Raw genomic sequence first — 17,519 nt, forward strand, 5'->3', positions numbered from 1 at the left:
TTTGCTAGTTTGTTAGCTTGACTTCGCCAGCTGTGAAGGTATCGCTATACCAACAATTACGAAGTTCAGTAGTGAATCTCTGACAACTTTTATTTAGTTACTTATTGATGTTGGATTACTAAGATCATTAAGGTTGATTAAGGACAGATTTTATTTAGGTTTTATCTGCTGAACCTGACGGTGTTAGTCACCTGAGTACTGTGTGTCTAGAAATAAGGTTGCGTTTGTTTAATTATACCCTTGAATGGGCTGTATGAATACAAATTATTCCACACAAAAAATATCAGTAAGTGACAATGACAATGACATAAGTTTAAATATGAAAAAGTATTAAGGCAAATTTCACAGTTGTTTTTTTTACTGTTGATTTATTTAACGTTTTTCACTGTTCTTTAAGTTCAATAATTGCAACATCTTTCCAGAAGTCAACGAGTAATCGTGTTAAATTATTGTGATTTCAATATTGACCGAAATAATTATGATCATCTTTCTTTCCATATTCGAGCAGCCCTAGTTGGTGCTGGTGCTGGCGACAGCTGCTGGCTGCGGCAGCTGAAATAAGAGGCGACTGGATGGATGGATGGAGAGGCCAAATACATCCATGGCAACCAGTAAGGTGTTTGGCAGTGGACTAGATGTAATGACCTTAGGTGAGGAAGTCTGGTGTGTTGAAATTGCCTTCTTAGTCTGACTCTTGCTGCCAAGGTACCCCTTATCACGGTTGTTTACCATCCTCTCAGCCCTGATGCACTTTGATCGAATCCTTAACCTCAGCCTGATATATGTCGTCAGGATTTTTTTTCAGCTCTCAGCTGGCATGAGGGAAGGTTGCTGTCCAGACTCATGGCCTCTCTTTCCAGCTGTGCCACTGCATTGGAGGATTCCATGAGGGAATCACTCCTCTGCAAACGGAACAGCTGCTCCACGTCCTGCAGGAGAGTGAACACCTCATTGGATGGCTGGTATAATGCACCCCTTTTAAATTCTTTTAACTCTAGTAAAACAGGCTCTCTCACTTGCGGTGTTGGTAACTTTTACAACCAGTGCACACTGGCATTCCTCACAGAGTGAGGAGCCGATGACCTTCTTTACTATGTATCCCTAATGCACTTTGCAGTCCTTAACCTCAGCCTGATATATGTGGAGGATATTTTTTGTTAATTAATTACTTATACTATTCCCCCCTGTTCCTTCACTTTGTTCTTGTTTTTCAAGTAAGATACACAGCACACATGTTCACACATTTGTTGTTCTTTTCCACACATGACTGTTTTATTTATTGATACCCCTTGGCTCTACTTTGTTGCTCTTATTTATACTTGTTTCCACTTGTTGATTAGGCTACAGGATGAGAGAAAAAATAAAAAATAAATAAAAAAACAATCACGAAAATTCCCCCCTATTTTGAAATGCAAGTGGTTGGACTATTATAACACAAAAACAAATCATCCTCCTGGCAACTATTTTTTGTCAAAAGCGACTAGCGACAAATCTAGCGACTTTAGCCGCTTTCCGACCAAGTAGTTACAGGAATGTAGTTATAGGAAAAGTCCACTTCTAAAGAGCTCTACTAACTACTCTCCCCCAAAACCGTTTTTTCCAATTGTATTCGCACTGGCCAAGTGGCCATAGGGACTGGTAGGAGGTGTGAGGGAGTAATGTAAGCACGGCAACGGTCTTTATAGCGTTAAAATCAGAAAACAAATACACCAAAAAAAGTATGAACTAAATACTAAATCAAATGTATATAGCATATTTGTCATAATTTAAACAAGTCTCCCGAAGAGAAACATATCTCTCTCTCCCCCGCCTCTGCCTGCTGCGCTGTGGACGTGTGTGTGACTGTGTGTGTGTATGTGTGACGGCCGACCAGCCGCAGGACACGCTTGTGGAGTTTAACTCCGAAAAGACAGTTAACCACAGGTTTCCATTAATCTTATGATGGACATGTGTTGTGATATTTAAACAAACGAACCGTCAACGGCGAAATAAAAGCCTCTGATTTACGAGACTGGTCTGAGAGACCTCCAGCTTACCTCGGGGTCTCTGAGCCATTCATGGCTGAGCGACGAGCTAGCGGCCGGGGTAGACGCCTGTTGGCTGTCGCCTCATTTCATGGAGCTTCTCAACTCCGAAAACTTAGAAGCAAATTGTCAATTCAGCATCAATTTGCACAAGACTGCCTATATTCAAAATCTAAACAGTTCATTTCTCGCCTAAAACGTTGTCAGAAGTGAAATTAGTGATGAATAAGATGGCAAAAATTGTTAAAATTGTCCCGTTGTTGGTCTGTCTGTACCGGAAACCCGACCCTCGTTAACCTAGGTTCCTATGCTGAAAAGGGAACAGCGAAAAGACCCTGCCTTAAAAATCCCCACATTGGTCCATGGGCCCCCCACCTGTGGGAGGAACCGCTGGGGGCGGGTGCGCTGCCACACGGGTGGTAGTGAAGGTCAGGGGCCTCGACGGACCAGACCTGGGCGGCAGAGGCTGGCTCTGGGGACGTGGAATGTCACCTCTCTGTGGGGGAAGGAGCTGGAACTTGTTCTGGAACCATACTCCTGGATAGGGTTTGGACTCTTTTCTTCTCCAGAGTTGGCCAGGGTGTGAGGCGCCGGGCGGGTGTGGGGATACTCACAGGCCCCCGGCTGAGTGCTGCTACGTTGGAGTTCACCCTGGTGGACGAGAGGGTTGCCTCCCTACGCCTGCGGGTTGTGGGGGGGAAAACTCTGACTGTTGTTTGTGCATATGCACCAAACAAAAGCTCGGAGTATTCGGCCTTCTTAGAGACCTTGAATGGAGTCCTGCATGGGGCTCCAGGGGGGGACTCCACAGTTCTGCTGGGGGACTTCAACGTGCACGTGGGCAATGATGAAGACACATGGAGAGGCATGATTGGGAGGAACGGCCTCCCTGATCTAAATCCAAGTGGTTGTTTGTTGTTGGACTTCTGTGCTAGTCATGGATTGTCTATAACGAACACCATGTTCGAACATAGGGATGCTCATAAGTGTACTTGGTACCAGAGTACCCTAGGCCAAAGGTCAATGATCGATTTTATAATCATTTCATCTGAGCTGAGGCTGTATGTTTTGGACACTCGGGTGAAGAGAGGGCCAGAGCTTTCAACCGATCACCATCTGGTGGTGAGTTGGGTCAGGGGGTGGGGGAAGACTCTGGACAGACCTGGTAAGCCCAAACGGGTAGTGCGGGTAAATTGGGAACATCTGGAGGAGGCCCCTGTCCAACAGACTTTCAACTCCCATCTCCGGCGGAGCTTTTGGTGCATCCCTGTGGAGGCTGGGGGCATTGAATCAGAGTGGACGATGTTCAAAGTTTCAGGCAAGAATCTGTGGTTTTAGGGTCTTAGGGTTCTCAGAGGAAGAGCTGGAGGATGATGGGGGATTGTCGTCAATTTCCCTGGTGGAAGTCACTGAGGTAGTCAAACAACTCCACAGTGTGCCAATTACAGGGGTATCACACTTCTCAGCCTCCCTGGTAAAGTCTACTCCAAGGTGCTGGAAAGGAGGGTTCAGCCGATAGTCGAACCTCGGGTTGAAGAGGAACAATGCGGATTCCGTCCTGGTCGTGGAACAACGGACCATCTCTTTACTCTCGCAAAGATCCTGGAAGGAGCCTGGGAGTATGCCCAACCGGTCTACATGTGTTTTGTGGATCTGGAAAAGGCGTATGACCGGGTCCCCCGGAAGATACTGTGGGAGGTACTGCGGGAGTATGGGGTGAGGGGGTCCCTTCTCAGGGCCATCCAATCTCTGTATGACCAAAGCGAGAGCTGTGTCCGGGTTCTCGGCAGTAAGTCGGACTCATTTCAGGTGAGGGTTGGCTTCCGCCAGGGCTGCGCTTTATCACCAATCCCGTTTGTAATATTTATGGACAGGATATTGAGGCGTAGTCGGGGTGGGAAGGGGTTGCAGTTTGGTGGGCTGGGGACCTTATCGCTGCTCTTTGCAGATGATGTGGTCCTGATGGCATCATCAGCCAGCGACCTTCAGCACTCACTGGATCAGTTTGCAGCCTAGTGTGAAGCGGCTGGGATGAGGATCAGCACCTCTAAATCTGAGGCGATGGTTCTCAGCAGGAAACCGATGGAGTGCCTACTCCAGGTAGGGAATGAGTCCTTACCCCAAGTGAAGGAGTTCAAGTACCTTGGGGTCTTGTTCGCGAGTGAGGGGACAATGGAACGGGAGATTGGTCGGAGAATTGGCGCAGCGGGTGCGGTATTACATTCAAATTATTAACGAGATCCAGGGTACAAGCGGTCAAAATGGGTGTCCTCAGGAGGGTGGCTGGTGTCTCCCTTAGAGATAGGGTGAGGAGCTCGGAGTAGAGCCGCTACTCCTTTGCATCGAAAGGAGCCAGTTGAGGTGGTTTGGGCATCTGGTAAGGATGCCCCCTGGGCACCTCCCTGGGGAGGTGTTCCAGGCACGTCCAGCTGGGAGGAGGTCTCGGGGAAGACCCAGGACTAGGTGGAGGGATTATATCTCCAACCTGGCCTGGGAATGTCTTGGGATCCCCCAGTCGGAGCTGGTTAATGTGGCTCGGGAAAGGGAAGTTTGAAAATGGTTCTAGGAATTTTATGTTCTAGAAACTGCAAAAATCCCTCCGGCTGGAAAGCGGCTTTTTACTGGTGTTATTGGAGACTTTTGTGGTGTTTGGAGACTTGAAAGCACGTATCACTCTGCAGTTACTGTGTTCAACGAGCAGCAGGTGCTGCCGTGAGCCCCTTCCCCGTCCAAAAGCACTCACAGGCAGTCAGTCTCTTAGTAGCCTCGCGCAGCAGTCCCAGCCTGCAGTCAGAGCAGAGAGGAGACACACACCACTCCGCGTCCAGGCTGCAAATGAATCGCGCATGCGCATGGCCGCCGCCGTTCCTGCCCTGTCTTACAGAGCGGGTGTAAATGTTTATTCACTCACTCTCACACAAAAATAAATCACTGCATTTGACTCACATAGCTCCATTCACTCTAGTCTAGTCTCTTGCCAAGTTCACTTGTGCCAGCTCTCGCTAGTCTGTTATCAATCTTGATATCGATTTACTTACTCAAAACCCAGTCTTTTTAAAGACTAATCCCACAAACTCCCCATCTCAGCCCTAGCCAGTAATTTTTTAACTGCTAGGCAGTGCACTTAGCTAACTACCCCTCTGCCTTTTTCACCGTGTTGCAACACCCACGCGACTAAGACACACAGACACACACACACACACTCACCCACTCACCGACAAAGGACTACAATCGTTAAGTCTTAAAATAAAATCTGCATTGCCTGCAAAATCTTTATTTTGTTCGTTGTATTAAAGATCGTGCTTAAGTCTTGACTGATTAGCCCCGATAACAAAACATAACCAAACAAAAATGGAAAGATTTCTAGTGAGGACCAACAAGGCAACCGACGCACCACCAGCTGCAAAAAAGCTTCGAAGGTACGATGAAGCATACCTGCAGTTTGGGTTTACAGTCACGGCTGATCTGAGACCTCAGTGTGTCGTGTATGCAGAGGTGCTGGCAAACGACAGCATGAAGCCCTGCAAACTAAAAAGGCACCCCGAAACAAAGCATGCTGGCATAAGGATAAACCAGCTGAATATTTTAAAAGAAAGCTTGATGGCCTCCATCAGCAACTGGCATCCATTTCAGCGCACAGCACTGTGTCTAAACAGTGTTTGGAGGCATCGTATGTAGTGGCCAAAAGAATAGGGAAACTGGGTAAACCGCATACAATTGCCGAGACTCTCATTTTGCCGGCCGCGCAAGACGTGCAGAATAATGATAGGAGATAGTGCAGCAGCCAAACTAGGTGCAGTACCACTGTCCAATGACACAGTCGCTAGGAGAATTTCAGACATGTCTAATGATATCAGAGAGCAACTGCTAGAGTTCATAAAAAAGAATCCTTACTACACGCTGCAGCTGGATGAATCCACTAATATTGCTGGGCAGGCACAGCTCCTCACCTATGTCAGGTATCTGCGGGACAAGGCGATTGAGGAGGATGTCTTGTTTTGCCGGCCTCTTCAGTCGCATCCTACAGGAGAAGCCATCTTCAATGTCTTTGATATTTTTATCCGTGAAAATGGTTTGGCTTGGGACCGATGTGTTGGCCTATGCCCGGATGGTGCGCGGGCCGTGAGTGTGGCCTAGCTGCTCGCGTTCAGCAAGTAGCTCCACTTGTGAAATGGACACATTGCATGGTCCATCGCGAAGCACTAGCTGCTAAAAAATGCCGGTTCTCTTTGACTCCGTGCTGAACCAATCCGTGAAAATTATAAATCTCATCAAATCACTGCCGCTAAACTCTCACTTGTTTGGGGTCCTCTGCCAGGAGATGGGGTCAGGCACAAACATCTGCTTCTGCACACTGAAGTTCGCTCCAGGGGGCGGGTGTTACAGCGGTTGTATGAGCTGCGAGAGGAAGTGAAGTGGTTTTTGACAGAAATCTAATCAGATCTGGTGAAGCATCTGGATGACACTGTGGCTTGCGTCTCTGCCCTATTTGGTCAATATATTTGACCGCTTGAATGGCCTCAGCCTGTCGTTGCAAGGCCGCAAAACTCACATTTTGCTCCTTGCAGACAGAGTGGACGCCTTCACACAAAAACTTGACCTCTGGCATGGCCGCATCAGTCGAGGGAACTGCGACATGTTCCCAAGCCTTGCCGAGTTTTTCACTGATGCAGGCACGTCACACGATTTCTCCTCTCTATTTCAATCAGCGTCTGAGCACCTGTCAGCAATGAGAAAACAATGTAATAAACTCTGGACATAGACGCACCATAGCGGCAGCAAATGTAATTTGCAGCCGGGGTCAGTCTAGCAACTCTCTGTTGGCTTGCGAGCTGGAAAAACCAAATTCTGGCTTCGAATCGGCTTTAGCTGCGACTCTGGAAGACTTGGAGTTAAGCACTGAAGTCATTCTTAAGAAAGGAAGATGTGTTCGGAGTTTTGCCGACCGGATACGACAAAGGTTTAATCTATCAACTAGCTGTCACGGTACAATGGCGGACTCAAATGCACGACTCAGACAGGGAATCACAGGTAAGTCTTTTATTGTTCAAAGAACAATGCAGGTGAAGGTACAAAAAGTTTAGTGAAAATTGTAGTCAAAAAACAAATCAATAGTCGGAAAAACACTGGGAATACAAACACGAGGAATAACGCTGGAGAGATTGACTTACGTACAACTACAATCTGGCAGAGGTAAGTGGGACTGGTGAGTATTTATGCATGGGGCTTGGGGAAGCTGAAAACAAACAGGTGAAACACATTAGGGGCGGGGACGGTAATCATGCAGGCAAAGCAGACAAAGGGAGGAAGGGCAAGAGACCTGAAATGAGAGTAGATGATTATATCAAAATAAAACAGGAAGTGCAAACAAATAAACAAAACAAAACAATAAAAGCAGGAGCTGAACATGACACTAGCTCTGGTTGCTATGAGTGCAGAGGGAATTTGAAAGACAACCGTTTATCCTGCCCCTAGGATTGAGCCCTGCCAATGGTGAGTTCCCAGACCCAACATCTTGATGTGGGTCTGGCTTGTCAGACTAGTTTACGTCCTTTTGCACTATTCAATCACCAAGATATTGCTCAACTGTCACTCCTCCAACCTTTATTGTCACACAATTTTTTGTACACCAAAATTTGTACTGTATACTGAATCTTTACTACGCCTCAGCATTTATATACAGTATATTCTGTCTATTCATGCATATCGTGTTATTTCTGATCTACATCACTTCCTAGTCCACTATTTGCACTAACTGTATATTGACTTTCACTACATTCAACATCTACATAGACTGTCTATTCTGGTTAACTGTGTTATTACTGACCTATATCACTAACCAGACCACAATTTGCACTAACTGTATATCGACTCTTCACTACATTTCAGCATTTACATAGACTGCCTATTCATATATATTGCGTTATAACTGATTCAACACCACTAACTAGATCAGAATTTGCACCAACTGTTTTTGTTTTGTTTTGTTTGCTCTTCACTACATCTCAGCAGTGTTATAGACTGTCTTTTCATGTACATTGTGTTATTACCATATCACTTTCGCATATCCTTCGTCTTACTTATACCTCACTTTGCACCGACTTTGTAATGCCTACTTAATCTACACTTAATTGTAGCATTCTGTATTCAATTCAATTGTATTGTATCAAATCATAACAACAGTTATCTCATGACACTTTACAGATAGAGTAGGTCTAGACCACACTCTATAATTTACAAAGACCCAACAATTCCAGTAATTCCCCCAAGAGCAAGCATTTAGTGCGACAGTGGCAGTGGGAAAAAATCCTTTTAGGAAGAAACCTCGGTGATGAGAAAAACTTCCTTTTAGGGAGAAACCTCGGACAGACCCAGGCTCTTGGTAGACGGTGTCTGACGGTGTGATGAACAATGGCAATAATAGTCACAATAAAGATAATGGAACAATGACCAGAAATAGTAGTTGTAGTAGTTCATGGCATAGCAGGGCACTGCAGGGCATTACAGGATGTAGCAGGGCACAGTAGAGCATGGCAGGGCGTAGCAGGATGTAGCAGGGCACTGCAGAGCGTAGCAGGGTGTAACAGGGCATAGCAGGGCACAGAGCAGGATCACCGAAAGCTGCAACCATGATTTAGGTGCCACACTAATCCAAGGAAACATGCTGGGCGAAAAAAAACATAAGGACTCCGGGGAATAAGCTCCCCAGAGTTAAGTTAGTAACAAGCATTTCTGGGACAAGGATGCACACAGATGGAAAGAGAGAGGAGAGCTGGCAGTCTAAAACTATAACAGCATAATTAAGGGAGACAGGTTAAGGAGAGGAGGCTGGTCGGGCTAGAACTCTCCCCTGCCAGATCGGGCTGTACTGGCCTGCCTCCCTCTACTTTGATTATGTCATTGATTATATGGTAGATTAATCTGATGACTATGAAGAGAAGCAGAGAAGAGAAGGGGTGCTGCGTCTTTAGACATACACCCTCCCCCACTGATCTGGCTGACCGCTGCAACTCCTCACTCCCTAAATATAAGCTTTATCGAAGAGGAGAATTGTAAGTTTACTCTTAAATGTGGTGACGGTGTCTGCCTCCTGGACCCAGACTGGGAGCTGGTTCCACAGGAGAGGAGCCTGATGGCTGAAGGCTCTGGCTCCCATTCTACTTTCAGAGACTCTAGGAACCACAAGTAACTCTGCATTCTGGGAGCGCAGTGCTCTAGTGGGACAATAAGGTACTATGAGCTCTTCAATATATGATGGTGCTTGACCATTTAGAGCTTTGTAGGTCAGGAGAAGGATTTTAAATTCAATCCTGGGTTTTACAGGAAGCCAATGCAGAGAAGCTAATACAGGAGAAATATAGTATGATCTCTTTTCTTAGTTCTTCTCTGCAGCATTCTGGATCAGCTGGAGTCTGGGTCTTAAGGGACTTATTTGGGCAACCTGATAGTAAGGAATTACAGTAGTCCAGCCTGGAAGTAACGAATGCATGACTAGTTTTTCAGCATAATTTTGAGACAGGATGTGCCTAATTTTGGCAATGTTACAAAGATGAAAAAAGGCTGCTCTTGAGGTTTGTTTTAAGTGGGCGTTAAAGGATATATCCTGATGAAAAATAACTCCTAGATTTCTGACAGTAGTGCTGGAGGCCAGGGCAATACCATCCAGAGTAACTATATCTTTGGATAATGAGATTCGGAGACGTTTAGGGCCTAGCACAATAACTTCAGTTTTGTTTGAGTTTAACATCAAAAAATTGTAGGTCATCCATGATTTTATATCTTTAATGCATGCTTGAAGTTTAGCTAACTGACTGGTGTCTGGCTTGATTGATAAGTATAATTGGGTGTCATCCGCATAACAGTGAAAGTTAATTGAGTGTTTCCTAATAATATTGCCTAGAGGAAGCATATATAAGGAGAATAGAATTGGACCAAGCACTGAGCCTTGTGGAACGCCCTAGCTAACTTTAGCGTAGCTGGAGGATTTATCGTTAACATTAACAAATTGAGATCGATCAGAGAAATAGGACTTAAACTTAGTGCGATTCCTTTAATGCCAACTAAATGTTCCAGTCTCTATAACAGGATGGTATGGTCAATAGTGTCGAATGCAGCACTAAGATCTAATAAGACAAGTACGGAGACAAGTCCTTTGTCTGAAGCAGTAATTTTCACCAGTGCCGTATCTGTGCTATGATGCATTCTAAATCCTGATTGAAGGTCCTCAAATAAACTATTGCTATGTAGAAAATCACATAACTGAATAGCGACTACATTTTTAGAGAAAGGGAAGGTTAGATATAGGTCTATAGTTGGCTAAGACCTCAGGATCAAGGGTATTCTGTATTCCTGTATTGTATTAAATGTGAAACTGTATGTTGTCCTGCACGCTTATGCTTTTCTTGGCCAGGTTGCCATTGCAAATGAGAACCCGTTCTCAACGGCCTACCTGGTTGAATAAAGGTTAAATAAAAAATAAAATAAACATTCCACATTCCATTCTGTGAGAAGTCTGAAGAAGGTCGTTCTCATCCGTTTTATTTGTTTCTTTGCAACACCGTTTTTTAGATCTGTGTGAACAAACCTTGAGACAATCCTTCTGCCCATCCTGACTCTTTTGGAGCTTACTACACAAATGTAGTGATTCTTAGAAAATACGTTTATCCTTGTGTGTCACCATCCACATTGAGATGCTTTTATACGCAAACGCACGTTTTGCATCGATTGGGCCGATCGTCCAAACGAATCCTGTAAACGAAAAAAGCCTGAAAACGCACTTTTTTTGAAACCTGGTCCCAGGGTGAAAAAATTAGAAAACGGCTCCCTTTTGGCTTCATTTGGATGGCGGAGCCGCATACGTGCGTATCGATGATGTCATCGCCACACCACTCGCCCTCTAACGTTAAACATCGCTAAAGTAGCTGACGCTCCAGCAGGAAAGTAACATTAACGTTAGCTGCTATGGTTAGCTGTTTATAAAGTGGAAGTAGACAACTTATCAACTAGCTAGCTAATCTGTCTGCTTATCAACTCCTTGAACGGATTATAGTAACTTTTAGCACGGTTTACCGCAAGAAAAACATGTAGATTATCAAAAAGACATTGGATCTTTGATGTTTGTTTGACTGTTGAGGTTAGCTAGCAGAGCTAAAGTTAGCTCTGCTACCTAGCACGCTGCAATCATGTCAATAAAAAGCAATCCAACAGCATATTAAACAAAGACGTGGTGGTGAAAGTTATTATAGTCTGTCATGTTATGATCGGGAGTGACTGAAGACTATGCTGTTTTTCTCCGTTCTTGGTGAATTTCTGTAGCAGAAACAGCACCACCTATAGGCCTGGAATATGAAGTAGCGTGTTGATGGATCCGTTTGGACGCACATTTTTTTTGGCACAGTTCCAGGGAAGACAAGGGAAAAAAAGATTTTTTGGTACGTGGGGACGTGGCCTAAACCTTTCGAACATTGTGAACTGAACCTTGCTTCGTGTCTCTTTGTTCTCCGAGCTCACCACTGCTTTCAGAATCAACTCACAGGGGGGAAAGCCAGTAGATAATAGGATTCAAACCACAAAACAATCCTGATTTGAAGGTTTCACAAAAAAAAGATAAACAAGTATATTTAGAAAATAAAATGGAGTTATAGAGGTTTTTACTCAAACTGTAGGTGATAAAAAGAAGACAATGACAGTTAAAGAAAGACATAATGTAACTAAGGAAGGGATTGTGTGGGAAGATAAGGGTTAAGAGGCTAAATGAGGACGAGAGAGGAAAGAAGGATGAAAGTCTTGTGCGTTGATGAAGGGAGTGTGGGTGGAATGAGAGCACAAACAAGGATAAGACAGACAGAGAGTGAGTGAAAGGGGAGGGCAAGAGAGGTATGCAGACAGAGAGAGAAAAAGATCTGTGCAGGTAGAGGATGGAGGCCACAGAGAGAAAAAGAACAACAGAATACAGAGGAGGAAAAATATCAGAGTCGGGGAAAAATTCTCCTGGGACAAAGAGAAAACTAGATGATTGAGAGCAAGATGACTGTCTAAGGTGGAGGATATTTTCAGATCTTTTAAGAAAGTAGAAATAAAACATGTAAAAAAAATACTCCTACAAAGGTAAGCTGGACGATGTGATCATAATGAAAAGGCTGGTTTTTCTATACTTCCCATGTCTTAATAATTTCTGACTGAGCTTTATGTGGCACTCAGCTCCAAGCCCAGTGCTTTCTACTGTTGGGACCAAGGAAAGTAAGAATTGAACTGATCTCAAACAGAGATCTCAAAAGGAAACGTGTCCTCACAAACAAAGGGTTTTCAGCCAACATGTGCTCAGAGACAAAGAGGTCTGGGCCTACTCGTAAATTCCACAGCCCTCTTCACCAAACTACCAGGAGGAGAAGAGTGCAAAATGGCTTCAGGAAGGGTCATGCAGATAAGGTTTGCACCTTCCTGGAACTTTGATTCTTCCCATTGGTTCAGAGGTTCCTCAAACACAGCACAGGGCCTCAACCTATAAATAACCTTAGCACCGAAAAGCTACTGTCTTCTTCTGGTGGCTCACGCTGCTGAAGGAAGCACACAAGCGCTTGTGCTAAAAACGTCCATTTCTGAAAAAAGTGGATTTAATTAAGGGGATACTCACACATTGTGTTTCAACACTGCAGAGAGAACTATGTTCTCTTTAGGTATTGTACTGAGTGAGCTAATCAGGTTTTTCAAAGTGTCTTTCTTTCTCTAAGGGGCTTTCTTTCCTCTTTCACACACACGTATGGACACACACCCAAGTGAACAGCTGGCCAACAACGAGTCACGTACGTCAAATAGCTACACAGCTAGCACATAGCGAAGTAGCTAGTGTGTCCCTCTTTGTCAGCAACACGTTAGTTTGAGAGTTAACTGACTAGCTTAGTCACGTGGCCTTGCAACGCAAAAGCCCTGTCCACAAAAGTCCGCAACCTGAGGTGGGGGGTGTCCAGCAGGTCCTTGGAGGACCGCAGGGAACGTGATTGAGTGTAGGGGTGGAGGAGATCTGTGAGGTATTGTGGTGAGAGTCCATGGAGAGATTTGTAGGTGATCAGGAGGCTCTTGTAGGTGATGCGTGACTTGACTGGCAACCAGTGGAGCTGTTGGCGGTCCTTTTGCATTTTGCAGAGTGTATGGTACATGACAAATGCAATTATTATCATTGCTATCAAGAGGTTAAACTACATTGTTTTACTGCTTACTGCTGTAGGTTGTATAAATGCACCTGTTTCGAACGTTATCACGGTCTCTTTCAATGGACTTCATTAAATCCATTGAAACATGGTAACAGTTGCTGTTAGTGCGGTCAGGAATATGTATACGTATGTATGTAATACAAGAACAATCACCCACTCCCACCCTCCGTGGTCTCAAGGAAAAGAAAAGAAAAAACAAAACAAACAAAAAGAAATCACACTTTGCCTAGTCACTCTCCTCTACTTCTTGTGATCCTGAGGTCATTAGGACTGATACTTGTGCTGCTGCGCCAGATCCCTTTGAACACTACTTAGTACAGTTTCATACTTGTCGTGGACAACTCGCTGTAGCGATGCATGAATGGTGATGCCCAAATATGTAATTTTGCTTTGAGTTGGAATTGTATCACTAATAGTTGATGTCACCTGTTTGCTGTTCAACAGGAGCAGATTAGATTTATTCCAATTGATTTTATAGCCGGAGATTGAGCCAAGATCTTAAGAATTTTCTACACAGCCATTTCGTCTCATAAAGTCTGAGAAAACCCTTGACATTACAGAAGGTGAGGCAGATTTAGGGCTAGATTTATTGAGCAATGGGTCAATTCACATGCAAGGATCAATCTATGTGTATCTAAATTAGGGAGGGATTGTCACGATGGGGCTGCGAGGCTTGGACCCAAATGCAGAGAGCAGGCAAAGTGAATAGAGCTTGATAATTTAAATTTGAACTGCTGGCAACTAGGCTCGGGAACAGAGGCTGCGGGCAGCGGCGAAGGCAAAATCTCCCTGGATGCCGAGCAGGACGGCGAAGGCGCTCTGGAGGGCGGAGGTGAAGGCTGAATCCCTCCGGCAGCCGAGCCGGACGAAGACTCTCTGGAGGCCGAGCAGGACAACGAAGACTGTACCTCTCTTGAGGCCGAGCAGGACGGGGAAGGCGGAGCCCTTCAGGCGGCCGAGCAGGACGTCAAGGACTGTTAGGAGAGCGTCTGCGAGGTCGAAAGCCTTCTGGTGTCCATCGACGAAGACGAAACCCCTCAGGCAGCCGAACAGGATGGTGAAGGTGGAGCCCCTCAGGCAGCCGAGCAGGACGTTGAGGACTCTGACGTGGCCGGCGGCGAAGGCGAAACCCCTCTAGCGGCCGACGACTAAGGCAGCATCCTTCTGGAGGCCGGCCACAAAGGTAAAATCCTTCTGGAGACGCCTGACCGCCAACAAAATACGGAGGACAGGAGTCGGTCGAACCACCGACAAAATACAGGGGGCAGGAGTCGGTCGGACCGAAAACAAACTCTGGGGGACAGAACAAGGGCAAAGTCACTGGGGCGGTCTCAGGGACAGTCTCAGGGGCGCCGGGGCCCCGCAAAGTCACTGGGGTGTCGGGCAACGCCAAAGTCTCTGAAATGCCGGGCAACGGCACAGTCTCTGGGGCCGTGGTCAATGAAGGCTCTAGAAGACACTGGGAGAACGGTCAGCGCAGACTCTGGGAGGTCGGTCAGCGCAGACTCTGGACGGCTGGACGTCAGCTGAGATTCTGGACGTCAGCTGAGACTCTGGACGGCTGGACGTCAGCTGAGACTCTGGAAGAGTGGTCATCGAAGACTCAGAGAGCGGTCCGCTCTGGCTCTGGAACGCTGGTCCTCTCAGGAAGGCTGCACATCAGCAGAGGTTCTGGATAGCTGGACAGCACAGGATTTGGTCCACTGGACAGCACGGGCTCAAGGCTGAAGAGAGGTTGAAGCGGGGAATGGCGTCGGGACCCATATCGACCACGTGCTTTCCTGCGGCCTCCACGGCTCCCTGAAAATATGGCCAGACGGGTCCCTTCAAAGGACTGCTTGTTGCTGGGGTTGTCTGCAAAACAGGTTGCACTAGAGCTGACAGACAGGAGGTCAGGGCAGCTGTTAGTAGCTGCACTGGACTTCTCCCTACCAGCTAGAAGGCTGGCTGCTTTGGCCTCCTCAGTCCTAGCAAAATATTGAAACAAAGTCATATAAGTCTCTGGCTTTCCTCCAGGTGGAGAAACTTCATGACTGGGAGAAGCAGGCAAATGGGTAGGCGGGGTCAAAAACAGAGAACCTGTAGCTCTATGCTAGCAGGCCTAGAAGCAAGCAGGCTAGTGGGTGCTAGCTGGCTCGGAATCTGATGAGGAGCTTGTACATGACTGAGTGAAGCATTGTACATGACTGAGTGAAGCATTGGTGGAGTTAACAGGCTTGACTGAACACAATCCTTTAGTAATTGGAGGAGAGCAATGTAATTGCAAAAATGAAGCTCGTAACCCAGTTTGGAATTGAGTCCTTTAACCAAGGTTTTTCCAAAACCTTCTTATTGGCATCCAAAGCCAATGCCAAAATTGCCTCCTTCTGGCAATCATCGTTAACCTTCCTCCACCAGGCTTTGAGTTCCATAAGTTCACACAAAAGATCACAAAGTTCATCAGAAATCATCTCTGCTGGGTCCATGTTTGGTGGGAGCATTCTGTCACAATGGGGCTGTGAGGCTTGGACCCAAATGCAGAGAGCAGTCAAAGTGAATAGAGCTTGATAATTTATTAAACAAAAACAAAGTACAAACAAACAAAAAGTGTCCTGGAAGCAGCAGGCAAAAACTACAACAAAAGTAATCCGGGCAAGAAACAAAACAACAGGGAAAACGAGACAAATAATATAAACACACAACAGCAAAGAACACGACAGACCTTGAAAACTCCGAACAGCAACAGAAACAAAACGCTCCCACACAAAGAACCACACAGAGACTAAATACACAGGTTAACAAGGACTAACAAGAAACAGGTGACACAACAGGTGAAACAAATCAGGACGGGGCAGAACAATCAAACAGGCGGGAAAACAAAAGACAGGAAGTAAAACAAGAGAAGACTAGGGAGGACACAGAGACTACAAAATAAAACAGGAAATACAAACAGAAAATAACAATCGTGACAGGGATGACAGAAGCTTATTGGCAAATTCAGTATCGTCCCAGTTAGGGGCATACACATTTACCAAAAGAACGGGTGTTTGAAATAGGAGGCCCGAGACAATGACATATCGACCATTGGGGTCTGCAATTATTGCATTTAGTGAGAATTTAATTTGTTTATTAATCAAATTTGCCACCCCTCGTGATCGGTTATTACATTTGGAATGGAAGATATGATTGCTTTATGGAGTCTGGTGTGATCTTCTAACCATAAGTGTGTCTCCTGCAAAAAAAAAACATCAGTTTTCAATTGTTTAAGATGGGAAAAAAATCCTAGAACGTTTCACAGGACCGTTCATCCCCTTAACATTCCAGGACACAAACCTAACTGCAGCTCCCCCTATTGGGCTTGTACCACCTGCATTATTTATCATAGGAGACATCCAACATGTGTATGATTAGCCTGAACCACATTATGGAAGTGCATTTGTGGTCATAAGTGATGTCAACACACTGTGTGCAGTTGTGTAGAAGTAAAATAAAATAGTAATAATAATGAACTAAAAATACAGTTTAACATAGCTGTGTGCATCCTTAGAAGATAAGGTGTTGCCATGTAAATAAAAATGTTCCCCAGTTCTCATGAAACTTAAGTTGGAATAGAAAAAAAAAGAAGAAAAAAAATCCCATTGAACACCCCAAACCTAGATCTTCTTCCCCAAACGAAGAAAACCGCAGGAATTTCCAGACGGAAAACTTCCAAGACATCCAGCGTTGTCCTATCCTAACCTGAGGGTGGCTCCCCTCTCAGTAAGTGATTTGTGTTCTACCTATATACAATTATCTTTTCAGCTCACCTTGAGAAAAAAAGGAGCGATTTTCTAAATCCTCCACCTCCTCTGCTAGAAGTGCGGTGCATGTTGTTTCAATAGCCTCAATCCTGTCGCTGTAGTCGTTTAGCCCTTCCTCCATGTCATGGATACGTTCTTCGTGGGAGTCAAGAGACAATTTTACCCATTCCAGGGATGCCGAAATTGGTGCCAGTGCCTCGCCAAGTGCTTTTTTCAGGAGGGAGTCCGTTTGCTGTGCGAGGTCAGACAGAAGCACCGAGTGAAGCTTAGCAAGATCAGCAGGTAACTCCGAGCTTGGGCTAGCTTGTGTAGCCAGGTTGTCTTCACTTGAAGCATCTTCGTCCATCTCGGTCGTTTTTTGCCCTCGGTCACGTCTCTTTGGTCTCATTTAATTGTGCAAAGTTATTTCTTAACGTATACATAATCAACTCAAGGTGCGCCAAACTTTATGCCGAAAAAATGAGGTAGAAAATAAAAAGTAATTCGGGAGCCACTTCTCACACGTC

The sequence above is a fragment of the Sander vitreus genome, chromosome 7 (assembly GCF_031162955.1).
Source record: "Sander vitreus isolate 19-12246 chromosome 7, sanVit1, whole genome shotgun sequence".
NCBI classification, from domain to species: Eukaryota; Metazoa; Chordata; class Actinopteri; order Perciformes; family Percidae; genus Sander; species Sander vitreus.